Genomic DNA, 18,411 nt, shown 5'->3' on the forward strand with positions numbered 1-18,411 from the left:
AATGGATCGTAGTATAAGCAAACTAAGCAAATGCCTTTGAAATCCTAGCTTTCACAGGATCCAAGAGATATCTCCCAGTAGGCTGATTGTTGGGTCCTGTGAGTTTCGATCATTTAACGGGCTTCCATAAACTCCATAAAGAGCCTCGTATAATGTCTTGACTTGGCCTCTGACTCAGCTTCGAGGTGTTGGGGGCTTTCAATTTTCATTCTGTTTAGGATAATCCTAAGGCAAGAGGTTGGAAGGGATCAAAAGCTCGAATCCTATCCGTATCATCTCCCTTACTCAGGACCGACCATTCAACTGCTACTAATTTATGTCAAAGATTCCAGAAATGGGAAACCTAGAACTTGTCGAAATTGTAGTACCAAAGAAGCTAACAAACAACTGCTGATCCTTGGACAAAAAGATACACTTGTCCTGAAGTAAAAGGCAAAAACGTGCAAAGCCTTCAGCGCACTAAGAATCGTATCCTGTGTCTGCACAACTTAATTTCAATTTACATTATTTTGGGGTCACCACGAGCACACCACCACCATGCGAACGTCCAACCACCATCAGTTGGACGGCCATGTCCAACGCAACCGAAACCCTACTGAACCGAAACGATCCCGACGGTCCGATACGTGCCACGGCTAGAACCTTCCCGTTCCACCCGACAGGGTAATTCTTTTCCGTTTCGTTTTTAACCATAGCCTTTCCCGTAGCTGCTGCCACTGCAGCTTATACGTTTTTAAAACATGCTGTCTAGTGACGCATGATGAATGGTGATGATAATCATAATAACGAGTGTGAAAAACATGAAACAGAAACAGGGGCATCTTTACGCCCAAAAACCCACCGTCGTCGCCGTCGTCGTCACCCTCTCGCGTAGGGTTGCCGCGCCGCACTGTGTCTGCTTAATTTTACCTTCCTCCCGGCTTCCGTTTCACACCGCTTTTTCCGACCGTTCACCGTCCCGGCTTTTCCCCTTCCCGAGAAGTGTCCATCCGAAATTAAAGATCGCTTCCCTGTGTGCGCTCTCTCTCTCTCTCTCTCGTCCTAGCTTTTCATCTTTTATTCTGTTTTCCCGCACCAAAGTTCTTGACTTTTTTGATTACCCTCGGTTTTCCACGCAGCCGATCGTCACGCAACGCCGCCCCACACACACACACACACGATCGTAGACGGGTTGGGAAATCTGACGGCTTTTCTTGCTGTCGACGACGATGACGACGGTTTTGGTGTGTATTGAGAGAAAGAAAATAAGAAGGAACAACACCTCGAGACTCCGAGAGAGACAGAGAGAGAGAGAGAGAGAGAGAGAGAGAGAGAGCGAATGATGGTTCTTGAGTTCGTTTAGATTTTAACGGCCTCATCAGGGTTCCCTTTGGGTTTCTCGTCTTCACCCCCCGGGGGTGCATCCCATAGCCCCGACGCGTTAATCCAACTCCGCTAGCGTGCAATGTGCAATGAATGCACTGTACTGTGCGCGGTTGTGTGCAACGCCCCGAATGCATTGCAGCTGCACAAGTGCAATGAAATCATCCGCACTGCACTGCTCTTCGTGTGCAGTTCGCGTCCAACGGATATGGAACAAATGGATGTCCGAATGCGAAGGGGGAATGTGGGAGATAAAAGAATCTTTTGAAGGAACGATTTCCCTTCAAAACGGCGGATAAATGTTTTGAAAAGCAAGATCAGCTAACACCAGCACTATTTCCTGAGACATCGCTGAGAAGCCTTTTTTCGATCGATACCAAAATAACTCGAACAAAAAAAATAATACGCAAATGGCAAACGAATTTGGCCAACCACGAAAAATCCACCCACCTGGTGGGTTTCGATCTAAATGCAGCACATGTGCGTGTGGGTGTGATCACCGATCAATCAGAGTCAGACAGGCTGATCTCTCAAGGAGACGAATCGTCTGAGCGCAATCGGGTTGTCTCTAGTTGTTGTTGTTATTGATGCCTGCGATGATCAACCCCCTATTTTTGCCTGTTGTATGTTCAAGAAAACTCGGCCACTCGGGTGGGAGGAGTACGCATTGAAAAAGTTCTATTTTCACCGCATCACAGAATAGTTTGTAATGCACTCCACTACTAACCACGCGCTCAACGCACAAGCGAAACCGCCCACCCGTTCTTGTCGATGGTCAATATAAAGATGGCGATTAGATGGCTACCTAATGCGCCTATGGTAGATAGAGGCGAGTTGAAACAGCGGTAACTTACGTTTGGTTTATTTTCACGGTGATGAAGCCTGTTTTCGCGATTTGTTCGTGGTTTGTGGGATTTGAGGATCGGTAATGGTTTTACGTACTGCTCGCGCTGCTATATTCACAATTCCTTCTTGGAATTGGTCGTCGATTGTTAGTATGATTGGTTCAGAATAGTACACAGGTGGCGACCTGACTGACAGCTGTCATGCTGTGCTGTCTTGCTCTGAAGTAAATCATTTAATCACTTTATCACTTTTTTTCTGTTCATCGACTGTGGAGATGCAAAAAAGAAAAATTAAATATTCGTTAAACTTTGACGGTTTATTTCACTAAATTGATGATCGCGAGATGCACACAGAGGATATATAGGGACACAACACATCTAACGAGCGACGTTCATCATGCAATCATCTTGAGAGGAGGTAAACAGTGATCCAACACCCTCATATACCCGAAACACGCACACGCACACGCAACACATCCTTTGACACATTGTCTAATGCACTGAGCACTGATCTCTCTCTTGGCCCAGTCGCCGTACCAACAAGTAATCACGACGCACCAACCAACACCACCCTGCTGATGGCCGCTCTTCTTCACGTTCACGTTCACTTAGATGGCGTAGTGACAGCTTACGGTGGACTCGCGCGCGCATCGATTTGACGTTTATTTTTATTTTCAACCGTCGCGACGTAGGACGAAAGGCGACAAGACATCGGTCAGTTTTGCGTTAAGAGACACGAGACTCCCTTTAAAGGATTATGGTTTTTTAAGCATCCAATGATCACTTACTGCCCATCACTTCAATCCTCTGAGTCCTTGTGAAGTTATCTTAGGTACTGCTTTAACACTAATTTCACTACTATCGAGTAGTGTCCTATCGTAAACTACTGTAAACTTGATGTAACGAGCAAGATACATTATTTATGGGTTAAAGTTCTTAAAGATCGCCCATTAATCGTTCTGGTCCACGTGCGAAAACACCTCCAAAACACACACAAACACACTCGCTCGTATAGCACACATCAGTTTACTTGTTCGCCAAGCAACAAAAAAAAATTGGTACACTTGTCCGAATGGTACGACTTTTACTCTGAAACCTCCGAGAGATAAATCATTGGGCCGAAAAGCGCAGCACCAGGCCAGCCAGCCAGCCAGCTAGGCAGAGTTCGCACGATCATCTCACCATCGGTCCGAATGTTTCGGGTGGGATGACGAAGAGACACTCTTTTTTAACTGTTTTTTTTTTCTTCTTTGGGTTGGTTGCTTCAATTTGTTCGGTTCGCTTCTTGCGTACGCAACAACGAGGGCACGCGCGCACACACTACTCTCGCAGACACACAAAACACACGCACACGCGGTCGAATTCGCGATCGCGCGCGCCGCGCACCCGTATGTGGGGATGATTTTCGGCAGAGTTTCTGCGGGTTTTTTTTTTGCTTTTGCTTTCGGCTTTTTGGAGATGACGATGATGACGATGATGGGGATTGGCGCGCGTGGTTGGGTCAGCCGGACTGATCCGGTAAGCAGCGCGGTACGGTCAGTCGGTGGTCGTGTGGTGTGAAAATTTGAAGGCCAGCCCATGAAGGAAACCCATGAGTTACCTGTTGTGTGTAACCGCGCGGTCTGGTCGGACTGTCTCACCAAGCGTGAGGGCAAATTGATTGTACGCTCACGCCTGTACACTGCACTCTGTTCATTACGTAAAATTGTAACTCATATTGTTTGAATAGCGTCTTCATGCCCCGTTTGGTAGACATGCTAATGCAGTGCGCAACAAATCTCCACAATCTTTTCCAATCGTTCTAATTTCCAATTCTAATTTCTGATGTACGGTTTTCCACTGTTCTCACGCAGCCAGATCTGAGATCGAGTGAGTGAGCGTCTTCTTGGATGCTCTCATCCCATTGCTGCCGGTAATCGATTGCGATCGAATCGGTTCATGAAAAATTGCGGGGGTTTTCAACAAACATTGATACAAGGTATTGGAGCCAGCTGGTTCTTGTCGTACTCATGTGTTCAGAAACCAGGTAACTGCTCCGTGATATTCGCGCAGAAATTATGATCAACAAACCTATCCTTATTGGCTGTTTATTGTTTATTTCCGTTCTGCTGCTCTAGAGTACATAACTTATCCCGCAGCTAATTTATGCTCTCTCGATCGCAACCAGAAGTGTTGATAGATGCGTATAAGACATCGAGGAAAATTTGGGACGAATTCCTAAAATGTACAATGATTTGATGGATTCTTGAAGACTGACCCAAAGAATCATAAATCACACCGGTGAGCGTGACATACGCGCCAGTTGTGATCGCTCGGACAAATTGAAATGACAAACTGATGCTGCTGCCTGGGTTTTGATGGTGGTTGGAAAAACTGGACCAAGAAAAAGTTGGGGTTTTTTCTTTAACAAAAAAAAACACAAGCACACACACGCTTACAACTTCCAAATCTCAATCTCAGACACCTCAAACGCTCTTCCCGCTGCTCTGGTTCGTCCCTTATTACCCAGCCTTTTCCGGGGTCCGGGACATGAAGCGGCTGTGTGATGGAAATGTTGCAGGCTTGGCAGGTTCACACTCCGGGAAAAATGCTTTACCGGGGCGGGGTGGGGATCGGGCGCATCGGGTCGAGATGATTTTTCTCGCTTTTCGCTTGCACCCGCGATCTATATTTACATTTCAGACACACAGCCATTTGCCTTTATGCTGCTGTTCGGGTCCGTTGTGCTCCGTGCTCTGTAGAACATGGCCCCGCCGCCGAACACAGACACGCACGGCACCATACTTTGCACAACACTGGCACACTGGCCAAACCGCGCACGGACACACACACACACGCCCGCGGAGGACAACTGGGAGGCGCGTGTGAGACACTGTACACAGCGCGAGAGTCGAGTAGTGGCGTTACGGTCGCCGGAATCACATCACCCATCAGCTACATCATATGCGATGGAGGAAGAGCAGGACTAGCTCATATATGCTGCATGCTTCAGCATACGTACACGGCGCACACACGCACTCGCATATCAAGGGAGCATTCGGAGGTCTCGTCTCGAACGGGCGTTCGAAATTATTAGAAGCCGGCGGCGAGACGAGTGCCAGGCGTGCGTGCGCGCGCGCACGATCACCCAACATTTCGGTTCGGTGGCCACCTTGGTGCGGTTTCTTCTCCTGCCCAAGCATGGCCTGTTCTTCGCCTGGTCTCCGGGTTTGCGGTTTCCTTCCGCGAAAATCTTCACACGTTGATCTCGCGAAATCGCGCCTTCCGCCCGCTTGTCGCCCGGGGGGGGAGGGAGGAAAGGAAGCAAATAAATCAATTTGCCAGACGAAAGCAAACACGGATAATTGTAACCGAAAATAGACTCCTCTCGGGTGTTGCGCCGCGCACCAGGGCGATTCCGCGAGCAACGGATTTATGCGGCCGCCAGTGCAGTAGTGGTACTGCGCCCCGCCGGAACCAAACCAGCGCGAAAAGGCCTTTATTGAATAATTATCGGTGGGCTCGACTGTGCCCTCCCCTTTTGCCACCCTCTCGGCGGGTGCTCGCTCCCTCTCTTTCTCTCGTCCCCAAATGGTCAATAATGTGATGGAAATGATGGGTGTAGTAAAACTCGAAGAAGCAAACAAAAAAAAAACACCTCGAAGCGGAGATCCTATCGTTTCAGTGCGTGGTGAGGAAACGAAAGGAAACGGATCAATTGGTTTAGCGGCGGGTGGAGCGGTGGGAAATAAAAAGCGTAAAGAAACGAAAAAAGCAGAGAGAAAAAAAAACATATATCCGGAACTGATCAGAGTTAGATTGATATCGATATATCTATATATATATTGGCAAATGTGGGTAAGTGAGCAAGATGAATTATGGGGAACCACCACCGACATCGTTGAGCCTGAGATTGATTGAATTTGGACACGCGCGCGTGTGTGTGTTTGGTTTTACTTCTTTTGGGTCTTCCTTGACAATTCTGTGTTGTACCTGATTTCTAGTTGAATGAAGGCAATGCTCATCTCGCACTGTTGGTCAAATAGTGACCATGAAAAACTCCTTCAATTTAAAAAGAAAGTAGAATAAGTTCTTATCTGCAGCGATTATCCATGATCATGATCGTTGTGACGGAAAAGAGTAATCAATCTGATATCTGTAACAAACTTTTCACTGTTTAGGTCTATGTTGAAGTAATTTTAATTATCACAATATGTTACAGTCTATACGACAAGCGTTACTGGCGTTACTGTCAAACACAACTATAAGCGATGACATTACTGTCTACACATTCTTTATGATATAATATAATCATAGGTGGCAATTAATTAAAAAAAAAATTAACCATAACCAGTGAAAAAAATATATCAAAAAATTTAAAAGACTAATGGAGAATTTATACCGTCATTCTTCGTTTTCTTTTTCTATGGCACTCATACTTTAAGAAGTCTCAGCTCATGAATTCTTTCTTCCTGCAGTTAGTTGTAGCTGGATAGTCAATCCAGGCGAGATTTAATACCTGGTCTTGACTTGAGCAAACTCATTTTGTGGAGCGTCTTTAGACAAACCGTATTTCAGTTTCGTAAGAAGCATTTAACAGCATTTTCAGTGTGAAATGTCCTTCTAGGAACAGGATTTTAAAAAAATCTCAAGAAGTTGGATGCAACAGCTAGATGAACTGAAGTCTGAAATCGGCATGTTTAGGAACGTTTGCAGACACGCACTAAGATTGTATATTTTTTTGTACATCATTACTTATCGATCCCAGACATTGAGAAAAGAGCTATTTAATTCAAAAATATTAAACAGAAATATCGAAATCGATCACAGCTGATTGATATATGTTGTAATTACTCCGCTAATCACTTTTTAGTTTGTGTAAACAATTTTTATTTTAATTAAGTCTTTTCTTAACTTTTATCAAATCTTTTTTAATGTGTATTTGAACGATTTTATGACGAAGAAAAAGAAAAGGGAAAAGGTGTTAAATTCGTGTACGTTCACATTAACCTAAGAGTTCTGTTAAATACATCAGGATCAGGACTACTGTTTCGGTGATCAGAATCAATTAAGCGATGCCAGAAACTCAACTCAAGTTTGGTGCATTTTAGCACTGTTTCTAGTTTTGATTAACCTAACTCTGGATACAGGAACCGATCACGACTGAACCCGTGAGCGTTCTGTTTGCTTATTTTCTGAGCAGCGGTTTTTTCTCTCTCTCTCTCTCTACTTCTTCCAACATCCAGTCCGCACGCAACCGTCCATCACGGAACGAACGAACGGTTTCGATGGCGAGGCAACATATGTACCACGCGTACCGTGGGCCACCGCCACAACAGTGTACAGGTTTTCCGAGCTATGTGTGTATGAACTTGAAAATTATATAATTACTCAACCGAGAACCGATCTCCAAACCGATGCCAGTGTGGATCGAGTTCTGCCCGTGATCTGCTGCACGTACACACACACACATGCGCACTCCCGGCACACTGTACCGTGCGCCGAACACACCGAAAGGTTCTGGTTCCGGTTCTCGAGGTGTGTATGGAAAGCGGGAAAATGAACGGCAATACGGAGGAACGGTCGGGCAGCGGAGCAGAGGCCACTGATTAAGGAGCCAGAATTAAGTACTTCCACCAGCCCGAATGTGCGAACGGTTGCGCAAGACGGAAGGCGAGTAAGTGAATAATTAAATAAATAATCACAAGGCATCAAAAGAGCGCCCACCGCGCGCACCCTTTTTCGCACCTGTACCCACCTGCGGATGATGTTGTACACAGGTTAGCGGCTCCTTTTCATTTCGAGCAGATCGAAGGAGAACCTTCACCCGGAAACCCGGAAACGATCACTTTCCAAACTTGAAATGAAAAAAAAACCCTTCCGTCGGTGTTTGGAGGAAATGAACGTCCAAAAAGGCCGGAAAATGGAGAAACGTGGGATATTAGCATTGATTTGTTGAAACACTTACAACACGCCATTTGTAACAACTAGGGCACGATCACGTGATAAAATAGACGAGCTAGAACTATGTGGTCTTTACGATTTTTACGAAACAGACCATGAGATAGTCCAGGAGGCCTCAGAGTGTCGTCCATGCCGGCACAGTTCGATTACGGTTCACAGATCACGCACGAACGATCGAAGTCGAAACAAGTGTGTCATAAATCACCTTTCGTTTTCGTTCCGTTTTCCATTTCACTGTCACGGGGACTCACTTTGCATGATCATCACTCAGCATAAGCACCTATATATTCATAACATCACTTTACATTTTTGTATGATTTTCACCTGAAGATCTGAAGCACCGTCATAAGCACACGTTACTGTAAACTTTAATCACTTTGCTTTTAAAAAAGCAACTTTTCACTGCTCTTGCTTTCTCACACACACACGAACACTTTACTAATTTAAACTTCCATCTTTTTCTTTACTAACAAGACATTCATTTATGTTTTTTTCCTTACTCGCTTTTCAACTTTAACCAAGCGGTGCACTTTATCATTTACCCACCGAAATCAAATTACGAAAAAAAAACCAAAAACCTGAGGCTTTTCGGGGCCACACTCGGACACACTGCTGGCCTCTTATTACTTTTTGCTCCTTTTTGCTCTCTTTTTTTTAACTATTACACGGCAGAAGTGGGAAATGGGAAAGGTGGTGGGTTTACACACGGGGTGGCAGCATTCGTTCTTCGGAACTTGCGTGCAGCTCGGCGAACCAAATGAAACTGAATCGGAAAAACTCGAATTCGCAGAAAACTGCGCCCGCGGTTGATGGCCACTCACTTGGCCGTGAGCGTTGAGATCCTCATGTGAGTGACGCGAGTGCACCGAGTGCGGCAGTTCTTGCGACACCTCGTTGAAGGAAACTTAAAGAGCGCGAGAGTGGGAGTGATTAATGTGGGAGAGAAAAATTAAATCCCTGCGAGCGCGAGAGCAGTCGTTGTGGGGTTGAGTTTTCTTTTCCCTGCGTGTAAAACTCACTTTTCTTAAAGATTTTTCCTGAGTGCTGCAAAAGGTCGGTCTTCGCGTGGATCGATCGAAGCGGTCGCTCACTTACACAGACGTAGTGTTTGCTCTCACTCGCTCTATCGCTATGTGAGGTTGCAATGGATTGATCGATCTTCGATTTCTTATGGATGGTGAAGCACGCGCCACATGCCACATATGTTTCGCATCCGTTGGCAGATATTGTGATAAGCGTGGAAAATTTTGACTAATAGTTTTTGGAGGGGAAAACTATAGCAACACGAGTGAAAAGATTTTATTATCATTTTTTCGTTTATGATTTTTTTTAAAGGCAAAAGGCGCAGCTGATGTATTTTTAAAATGAATATAAGATCGGATATAGATTATCTACAGTGATGGACAATAAAATAAGACCTCCTAAATAGTAAAAATTATTTAATGGTGCCAATATTCTAGGCATTTTTGTTTTTCTTTTTGTTGGAAATTATTACTTGAGGATTTTGGAAAAAATGAGGATATTATCAAATTAATAAAAAAAAATTTAATTCAGTTTTTGACCCATTCTGCTTGAAACCGGATCAAGCTTTGTGATACAACAAAATTGTACCATCTATCAATTTATCAATTTATTTTTTTTAATGGCTCCTCCCAAAATTTGATGACTGAAAAACGGGGAGGCTTGGATATTACAAAATTTGTATACAGTGATGAACAATAGAATAAGAATTTTACCATTATTGCTTTCGATACTTTTCTACTCGATAAAATCATACTAAAATTGGGAAAAAACTATATCATCAACCTCTAATTTTTCTAAATCAAATGGCTACAAACAAAAATAATTAACAATCGGTCAAACCGTAAAACAGAATGTATAATTAAAAACGTAAAAAATCGATCAAACTGTCGATATAATTACAAAATAGAAAGAGAAGGAAAACAAAAATGTTGTTCGAATTTTAAATTGGTTTTATTGTATATTATTATATGTTTTGGTCATATTTTCATGTGAATGACAAAAAGATACTCAGAATTGATTTTTTCCGAATAATAACCTTAAATTTACGATTTTAAATAATTAGGTGTTTGTATTCTAGTTTCCCTCGCTGTAGTTTTGTCGGCAAGTTTCTTTTTTACTTGAAACTTGATGAAAACAAAATTGCAATACAAATTAAGGGCATAGCCAATGCTTCGAAACTAAAAAATGTCGAATGCAGTTATTTAAAAAATCAAATATGAAGGTGATCTTATTCTTTTGTTCATCACTGTTATGAGTAGTGTTGCGTTTGTAGTTTGAGAATAATTGATGAGTTCTTAAATATCTAAACTATCGCTTTTTTCGTTTCAAATGTTTTTTTTTTTGTATGTTTAAAAAAACTACCAATTACTACACCGTCTTAATTAGGTTTTTAAAAATTATATCTTATTATATCGCATTTGTCGATCGATCTGCTTAAAATTCTAGCGAACGCATTAGCGAAAGTAAAAAGCGAATTTTATATCGATCCGCCACAATTGCACCAACCAACCACCAACGTTCACACACCTCAACCCCTACCAGAATCGGCTCCGTCGTCCGTCCAACATCCCTCCACCACCCTTTTAACCCGCTCTCCCTCTTTAAACTCCCTTCAACACTTTTAATCGTGGTCGATCGGTTGGATGCACGCCGGCGTTGTTGTGAGTGTGTGTGTTTTTTGTTTGGTTTGCCGCGGGGTCATCATCGCCGCTTCCGAAACTGGCCAAAACGGAGTAGCATAAAAGCCGCAATGCCCGGTTAGCTACCGGCAGGCGCCCCCTGTCCCCACAACAGCCAACCGCACAAACACACACACGCCAAAGCGTGGCCGGCCAACCGGAACGCAGCGCTGGAGAAACGCGAGCAGAGCCCGAGAAGTCTTCCTGTGCGCGCGCGCGCCGCCGTAGTCGTCGTCGAGTGACTCGCAGTTTCGGTCGCTACACGGCCGGTTGGAACGGCGAGCGAAATAAAGCGCTTTACGCGTGTGCGTCCTGTGGCCCATGACAGTTCCTCACACCCAAGGCCTTCGTACACGGAATATCGGCTGCCTCATCACGACTAGAAGTTTTGCGCGCGCGATCACTGAGACGGAAACACACCACAAAGTGGACGTCCAATTTTGGGTACAAACACACACGACGTTGGTTCTCTTTTTTTCCTTTTTTTCCCCCGATAGGACCTAGTAGAAGTCTTGAGCAATGCGAGCAAGTTCTAGGGGACATAAGAAAAAAGGCAAAATAGAAAACATAAGCTTTGAAGGGGCGATCAAACATGCGAGAATCCCCGGCACAGCAGCAAAGCAATAGCACCAACATCCTATTGCAGAGACCCAAAGTGCCAAAACAAAGCATAAGAAAACCAAACGACCACCGTGTTTTTTTGTTCGATGTAATGTGGCATGTTGGCATTTTCCGCCTACGAGCGAACGTTTTTCCGCTGGAGTTCCGAAGTGGCAAATCGGAACAAATTGATAACATGATAGGGGGTCGCCGATGTGAGTGTGTCAAGTGGGTGTCTCGGGAAGGTTTTTGGTGTGGGAAAACCACTATATGCGGGGTTGGAAAGTGGGTGTTTAGATAGTAGCGCGTCACCACTCGAACGGAGATGATTTGGCGGGTTCAAGAGAGCTCGTTTGCGTCTTGATGAGTCGAGTGGTTTAAGTGGAGTTAGAAAGCCGATTTACTGCGTGAACGACGCCTTGGAAAGGTTATTCTGATTAACGAAAGTTTTATCGCTGTTTTATTAACACGCAACTAATTTATTAAATGGAAAACTCAGCATTTGAGTTCGTTCATCATTTAGATAAACCGGGGATTTTACGTAGATATACATGGTAATTATATCGGAAGAATGTCTAATCTTGTCTTAATATTAATTCAATGTCTACTATGAGTTTAACTCCAAACTAGATCAGCATTGAAACTGTAACAGACCAGTAAACTCTGGTGGTCTCTTACAACTGGTAGGACCTCTAGATCTATCTGCTGGCTTCTGTACTCAAAATGAAGCAGAAGGAAAGAAAATCCTAAAGATCTTGATGATAGGATTACAATCAAATAGAGCAAATAGAGTTGCCCGATGGTTTTGTGTGGTGATCACATATCTGAAAATGGCACCAAATGATCTCTCCCTGGATGCATCATTTACCAAGTGCAACTCCCAAGATCATTGCTGCCTTTTGCGCTAGGTAAGCTCTAGTTATGCAGACCTTTTTTTAATGGCAAGCATGAATCCATATCTCTTCTATTATCTAGTTATAGCTAGGTTTTTCGTATCTCTGGTGCTAAAATATCTTTTAATCCTGCAGTTCTAATATCGGATATCCGCTGTAGACACCATTGGAGACCTTTGAAGTACCTGATCCTTGGAATTAGCTTTATTAGAGCTGTGTTGATATGTATTGCATAACTTCAGAGATATCAACACAGCTTAGAGAATTAATACATATTTGTAACTTCACTGATAAGATAGTTATTTCTGACCTGTCTTCATTAGCGAATTAATCAGTTTTAGTATTCTGCTTAATTCCGATAAAATAACGACCCATGATGAATGATAACAAGAATGGCAAATAGCTGCTAATGAAGCATAAGAGCCTTCTTCATGGTAAACACATAATGCATATTTCCATCTCGTTTGCACTAATCTTCCCAATACGTTCGTCAGCTGCAAACAACTGTCTCATCATTTGCAGACTGACCTCATCATTTGCAGCTGATTTGCAGCACTGCACCAACAACAAAAAACACACAAACCGCCCTCCCAGAACGAAATCACCCATTTGAAAAACGAGATTGCTCAAGCTTAGCGTGGAACGCCCGAAATGTTGTGCCTAGTGGACGTGATAGTACCTTCTATCCTGTCCGTTTCTTTTGCGCTGCGATGATGCGCGGATTTCATTTGCACATTAAAACCAAATCCGCCACGGAAGCGTCGCACTCGTGGAAACGAAATTAGTTAATCCAGTTAAGCTCCGGTTGGTTGGCTGGCTGGCTGTCTGCTGCATCACTTAAGAATTCACGGTTGCACTGGTCCGGCCTGCTGCTCTCCGGCACTATCGTTGGCACAGAATCCCACGCCGGTTGCACTGGATGCACCTGATTTTGTGCATTCGCAATAAATTTCTCGCTGAATTATAAGCGTCATAATTTGTCCTCGGTGTTCGGGTGCTGAGCAGAGCCAGAGTGTGGCTCTCGGCTCAGTCTGGCATCGTACCGATGCACACATGCATTGCGTGCAGACGATGTCGTGTGTTTGTGTGTGCGATTGTTTTTTTTTAATGCGATCATTGCTTTAAACTCTTCCCATCGCGCTTTATCCATAGCTGTCCCATAGCTACACCGATGTGTGCAGGACGGAAGAAGGCACCGAAAGACGTAGTATAAAAATGAGCAACTTATTATTTTTATTACCTTTTATTTTGCCTTTCGCTCTGCAAATCTTAATGATTTCATTATTGTTTTCGGTTCTCTTTGCGCAGGTTGAGGCCCGCTTCATTCCACCCGCGATCGTAATCGTGGTGGACACCGGGACTGGCTGGCCGGTAGCTGACACCCACTGGTGGTTTTTGAAATTCGAGAATTTTTCATTCAGAAAACGTACGCCAAACTGGCGGCCGTCTTAAGCGGCGGCTGACTCAGCAGACCTGCGGCTGAGAAACCCCAGTGCGATTGGTGTGGACAGGTTGGTGTTTCTTGTTTTGTTCGGGATGCGCTCCACTTACGCAAAATTCTGAGGTAAGTATTGTTAGTGATTTTTCACGCGAGGTGGTCTGTCATACAAATGGATGGTTTATCCACTCATTAATGCCCCGGTCTTCATGGTGTGTTTGGTCGGTGGTAGCTCGTTGATTTAATCTTTAATTTAAGATCTTTTACTTAATTTGTTCTTATTATCAATGAATTTTGTTGAATTAAATTTTTAAAGCTATCACTTATATTTTACTATTTGTATTTAAAACCCTATTTTTACTTTCAATTTTTCTTTATTTCAATTTTATCTTTATTTTATTTTATCTCTGCTTGCTCCAGATGCAATTTATTCTCTTTTGCTGTCATCTGCTTCTTTTCTCATCCGTATCACATTTTTGCTTTGTTTTAAAATTCTGAACTTGCAAGTATAAGCCAACTTAATGACAAATTTATTTTGATGAAATATTTACGACCATCCGCGTGTGATTACGATGGCTGAGATGCACCCATTTTTCCTACCTTTACGTGACTTAGTTAAGGTTGTGTTAGTGTGTGCATTTTTTTACTCATTTCATCTCGCAACCTCTTGCTTCATCGTGCCGGGTGATGACCATCCTCACGGCAAAGGAATGCGTCAGGAGGTGTATACTACGAAATGTTGTAGTTTCCTTTCCTTTCGTCAACTTTAAACTGTTTTGTTGCTATGCTTTTGTTTTGACTGTCTCCCATCTTAATCGCTTCATTTTCCGATCCGGCCGGCTGATTTCTTTGCCCATTTGCTTAATGATGGTTTCTTCTTCCTCTCCCCGCTCCCAGTGTGAGCTGTATGTCCTGTGGTTGTGCTCAATATTCGGACTTACCTGTTTTATTTCCAATTTGACTTGATGTGCTTGTTTTCGGGTTGGGTGTTTGTTTTGTTGTTCTTTGCAAAAACAAAAAACCCCCAACCGCATACAACCATGCAGTCAAATGCAGAAGCCGTCTACAGTTTTCTTTTTTGGTGCGTTGGGTGGCTGTCTGTGTGTCGGAGACGAGGTGGAGGAGAAAGGAAAAACGTGATATGTTTACATTTTCTCGCTAACTTCTGACTCACTGTCATGTCTAGAGCGGTTTTGCGAAGAGACGAAAAGTAGATCGCACCCGTGCCAAGATCATGTACTCCGGCGGCGTAAGACTACTGACAAAAACGGTTCGCGGTGAGATCACCTTGGTGGCATGTTGCGAGCAAATGGGAGGCAGTGTAATGGCGGTGGTTAAGGAAGTATGGGTCAACGCTGTGTGTCCCGTGGCAAAGGAGGGGGGGGAGCGAGAAGAAGAGAAGGAGGGGGAGATAAAGAGAGCTATTTCTAGTTCACAAACCAGCGTAGATCACATTACGCAGCGAATTTACTAGCAAACGTCTGGTCATGTTTTCTGGGTTAGATCTGTGTGTTTGCAGAAGAAAGCATCGGGCTACCATTTTTCATTTGGATTGTTAGACGAAAATCGGGGGGGTTTTTTGTGGATAATTTAACATTAGAATCAGGATTCCCGAGAAGATTCTATTACAGTTTACACGACCAAATATTATGCAAATATATGATTGCAAATATATGAGTACTCAGTTCCCTTTAGAGACTTCAAGTTCGCAACATGACGAACTGTACAGCTGAGGCGATGTCCCTTATAGCGGATGACCACTAGCGGATGCTAGAACAAGCCAATTGAGTAAGTCAAATACAAGCAACGGAAAACTTGATGTTAAATGCACTAGAGCACTGTAGCTCAAGTTCTGTCAGAATGTATATCCTAACGTACGACTTGCAAGGCGCTAGGTGCAACTGTTCCTAGAGAAATGAGCAGCTTTGCAAGTTTTATCTCAGTTGAGCTCAAATCGCTAGTACTTCGGGTGTTCAAATGACCTAGTACCTCGGGTTATCAAAGAACCACGGGTTCCTGCAAAAAGCTTAACTTCGTAACTAGTAAAGTAAAAAGTAACTTCGATACATACGGTCGAAAAGATACTGCAATCCTAGAGTTGGCACGACGAGATGTCCCCTTGTCAAAAAGCAAAATCAACCTTCCCAATATGCTTCCATGTAGTACTTACTCTCTGAATGCGAATTATCCTCTTCTTTGTCGGTAATCTTTCGCAGGTAGAAACTATCTAACATGGATCCTGATTGACCACTTACTTACTTACTTATCAGGCGCTACAACCGCTTTGCGGTCTTGGCCTGCTGCAACAATCCTCGATACCGCTCACGGTTCAGCGCCGTCGTCTGCCAATCCGTTATCCCGGCCGTTCTGGCGGACGCATCAACGCCATCACTCCATCTCAATTTGGGCCTACCACGCCTCCTCTGTCCTTGTGGACGGCCTAAAAAGACTTTACGGGCTGGGTCGTCCGGTGTCATTCTCATGACGTTACCAGCCCACCGGAGCCTGGCGAGTCTAATGCGCTGTACGATAGTGAGATCATCGTACAGCTCGTAGAGCTCGTCGTTGTAGCGGCTCCTCCATTGTCCTTCCACACATACGGGGCCAAAAATCCTTCTGAGCATCTTCTGAGAATCTATGTCTCCCTGTCTATGCAGATGCTTGAAAAGCTGCAAATCCACATCTCTTTTTAAAGTACTCGTGTACTTCAGGGTAATTTTAGGAAACTGTCGTTACAGCATTCAACGGCCTGATTAATAAGCCTATCCTATCTCGTCAGGAATTTTGAGACTCGAACCTAACTAGTTTTGTATGTCAAATATTTGTAGAGATGTTGTACGTTTCTGCATACACCTTGAACTGGATGAGTAGGAGCAGGGAGATAGAGACACTATATTATCCTTGAAAAAGGTTTCCAACCATATTCTAAACATCCCTGATCATCCTTAATAATACTGATTCTGATGTGTTATTAAGGTGATATTAAACCTGAACGAAAAATATAACAAAAACATTTCAAAGCAAAGAAATAAAACACATCTTGTGTAATAATTGCATAATTAGAATGCGCTTGTTACTTCAAAGCAATGCATGGTTTCGCAACCGCTGATTGTTGCCAACTGCTCTAGAAAAACCTAATGCCATTCCTATCTCGTTCCCGTTAATACGCTCATTTCCTTAGCCGTTTGAACCGATTACGAAAGTTTGCCAAAAATTAATTGCCATTCACACACACACACATGCAAAGCAAACACGTGCCGAAAATGTTTGTCCGACAGGCGCCAGTAGCAGCTGATAATGGACATGGACACCGGTACAGCTCTAGCTTACACACTATTGCCATGCACAATTCAACACAGCGCATATAAACCGCAAACGTTCCTTTCGGTTTTGATGTTGGCTTCCAAGGGGTCTCTCTCCACATTTTCTGACCATTCCCAGTCCCCCTCCCCCCCCCCCTCCTCCGGACCATTAAAGTTTTCCCTTTCGTTGTTGATGTTTCCGTAGACTTCTCCTCCTCCCGCCCCCCCCCCCCCCCCTTTTTTGCACATCCTCCGAACCGGTTGTGAGCCAACCGTGCCGGAGTAAGTGTGGAATTTTGCCCGTAAGACGCCCAGATTCCGGTGTAAACGCCGCGTGGCGCCACAGCGTTGGACCCGGCGAATGACCTGAACCGTTTTAACGGAAAGCAAAAACCCCCCATTTGTTTATCTTTTGCGTCGGGCCGATCGACACCAGTGGAAAACTCTTCCCAATGGGAGTGTGTCGAATGCTTCATCGCACCTTTTTTTTTGACGATCGCACGCGTGTGTGTACCAAGATGCAAAGGGATTCGCAAACTGTCCATTCGATCTACTCTTTTTTTCCCCGTGGGAGTGAATAATTTCCGATCGAGACGGGTTAGAGTGTATATGTGTGTGTGTATGTATGAGAATGCTTTTCCGCAAGGGAGTTAAACTACATCGGCGTGATGCTCGGTTAAAAAAGAGGAAAACTAGTGCGAAATTAAAGGTAAATAAATACGCAACGCTCCTTTTCATTTCAATTTATTGCGTGCGTAGAGAGATTGAGCAAAAGAGAGCTTAGGGGGGATAAGCTAGCAATCAATTTTTTTGGCAGAGTGCTTTTGTGATTGTGACTCTTGAGAATGCTAGAGATTATTCTCAGAAATCGTTTCAAATCAGATTTGATTACGAGGAAATAGACTTGACTCCGAGGGCGTTTAGGGCGAGGGTGAATTTAGGTTTCCGAGGGTGAATTGAGCATTTAGTAATCGTCAATATTGCCGAGACGTAATTACAGAATGATTTCGTAACCCCCTGAAAAGGGATGCAAAATAGGAGTATGGTGGCAAAATAGGAGTATGGAGTATCTGGATTTTTTGATAGGCTGGATTTTTTTTCTTCGGCTGAAGATTTTCTACAAGAATCCAGAACTTGTCCTTAATCTACGCATCCAGTGCTTGTCCTGGATATGGATCTTCATTACCATGTGGATCAATTATTCTACCCTTTGACCCAAGGAACGTAAGCTTAAAGCCCACAGACCTTCAGTTTTCCAGAGATAGTGGTTCATTGTTATTACAACATGAGTAGCTCACTACATAAACCGCATAAAATACGATGACG

General features: G+C 43.8%; 2 protein-coding genes across 13 annotated transcripts in view; one reads left to right on the forward strand and one right to left on the reverse strand.

Moving 5' to 3' along the window:
• Positions 1-8,918, reverse strand: part of LOC118511390 (protein vein) — a 51,947-nt gene extending 43,029 nt beyond the window's left edge. For 2 of the 12 annotated variants that reach the window (XR_004906146.1, XM_036054409.1), the window contains exons 1-2: positions 8,475-8,918; positions 2,217-2,474 (exon numbers count right to left, since the gene is read on the reverse strand). The gene's annotated coding sequence lies outside the window, so the exon portion shown is untranslated. Of the gene's footprint in view, positions 1-2,216; positions 2,475-2,654; positions 3,097-3,295; positions 3,315-8,355 lie in introns of those variants that run through there. The other 10 variants (XR_004906147.1, XM_036054410.1, XM_036054421.1 and 7 more) reach the window with 9 other exon arrangements.
• LOC118511392 (leucine-rich repeat extensin-like protein 5) overlaps positions 1-18,411 on the forward strand; it is an 89,216-nt gene that overhangs the window by 46,118 nt on the left and 24,687 nt on the right. Inside the window, exon 2 of the mRNA XM_036054422.1 lies at positions 13,654-13,909. The gene's annotated coding sequence lies outside the window, so the exon portion shown is untranslated. The remainder of the gene's footprint in view (positions 1-13,653; positions 13,910-18,411) is intronic.

The sequence above is a fragment of the Anopheles stephensi genome, chromosome 3, assembly GCF_013141755.1.
Source record: "Anopheles stephensi strain Indian chromosome 3, UCI_ANSTEP_V1.0, whole genome shotgun sequence".
Taxonomy (NCBI): Eukaryota; Metazoa; Arthropoda; class Insecta; order Diptera; family Culicidae; genus Anopheles; species Anopheles stephensi.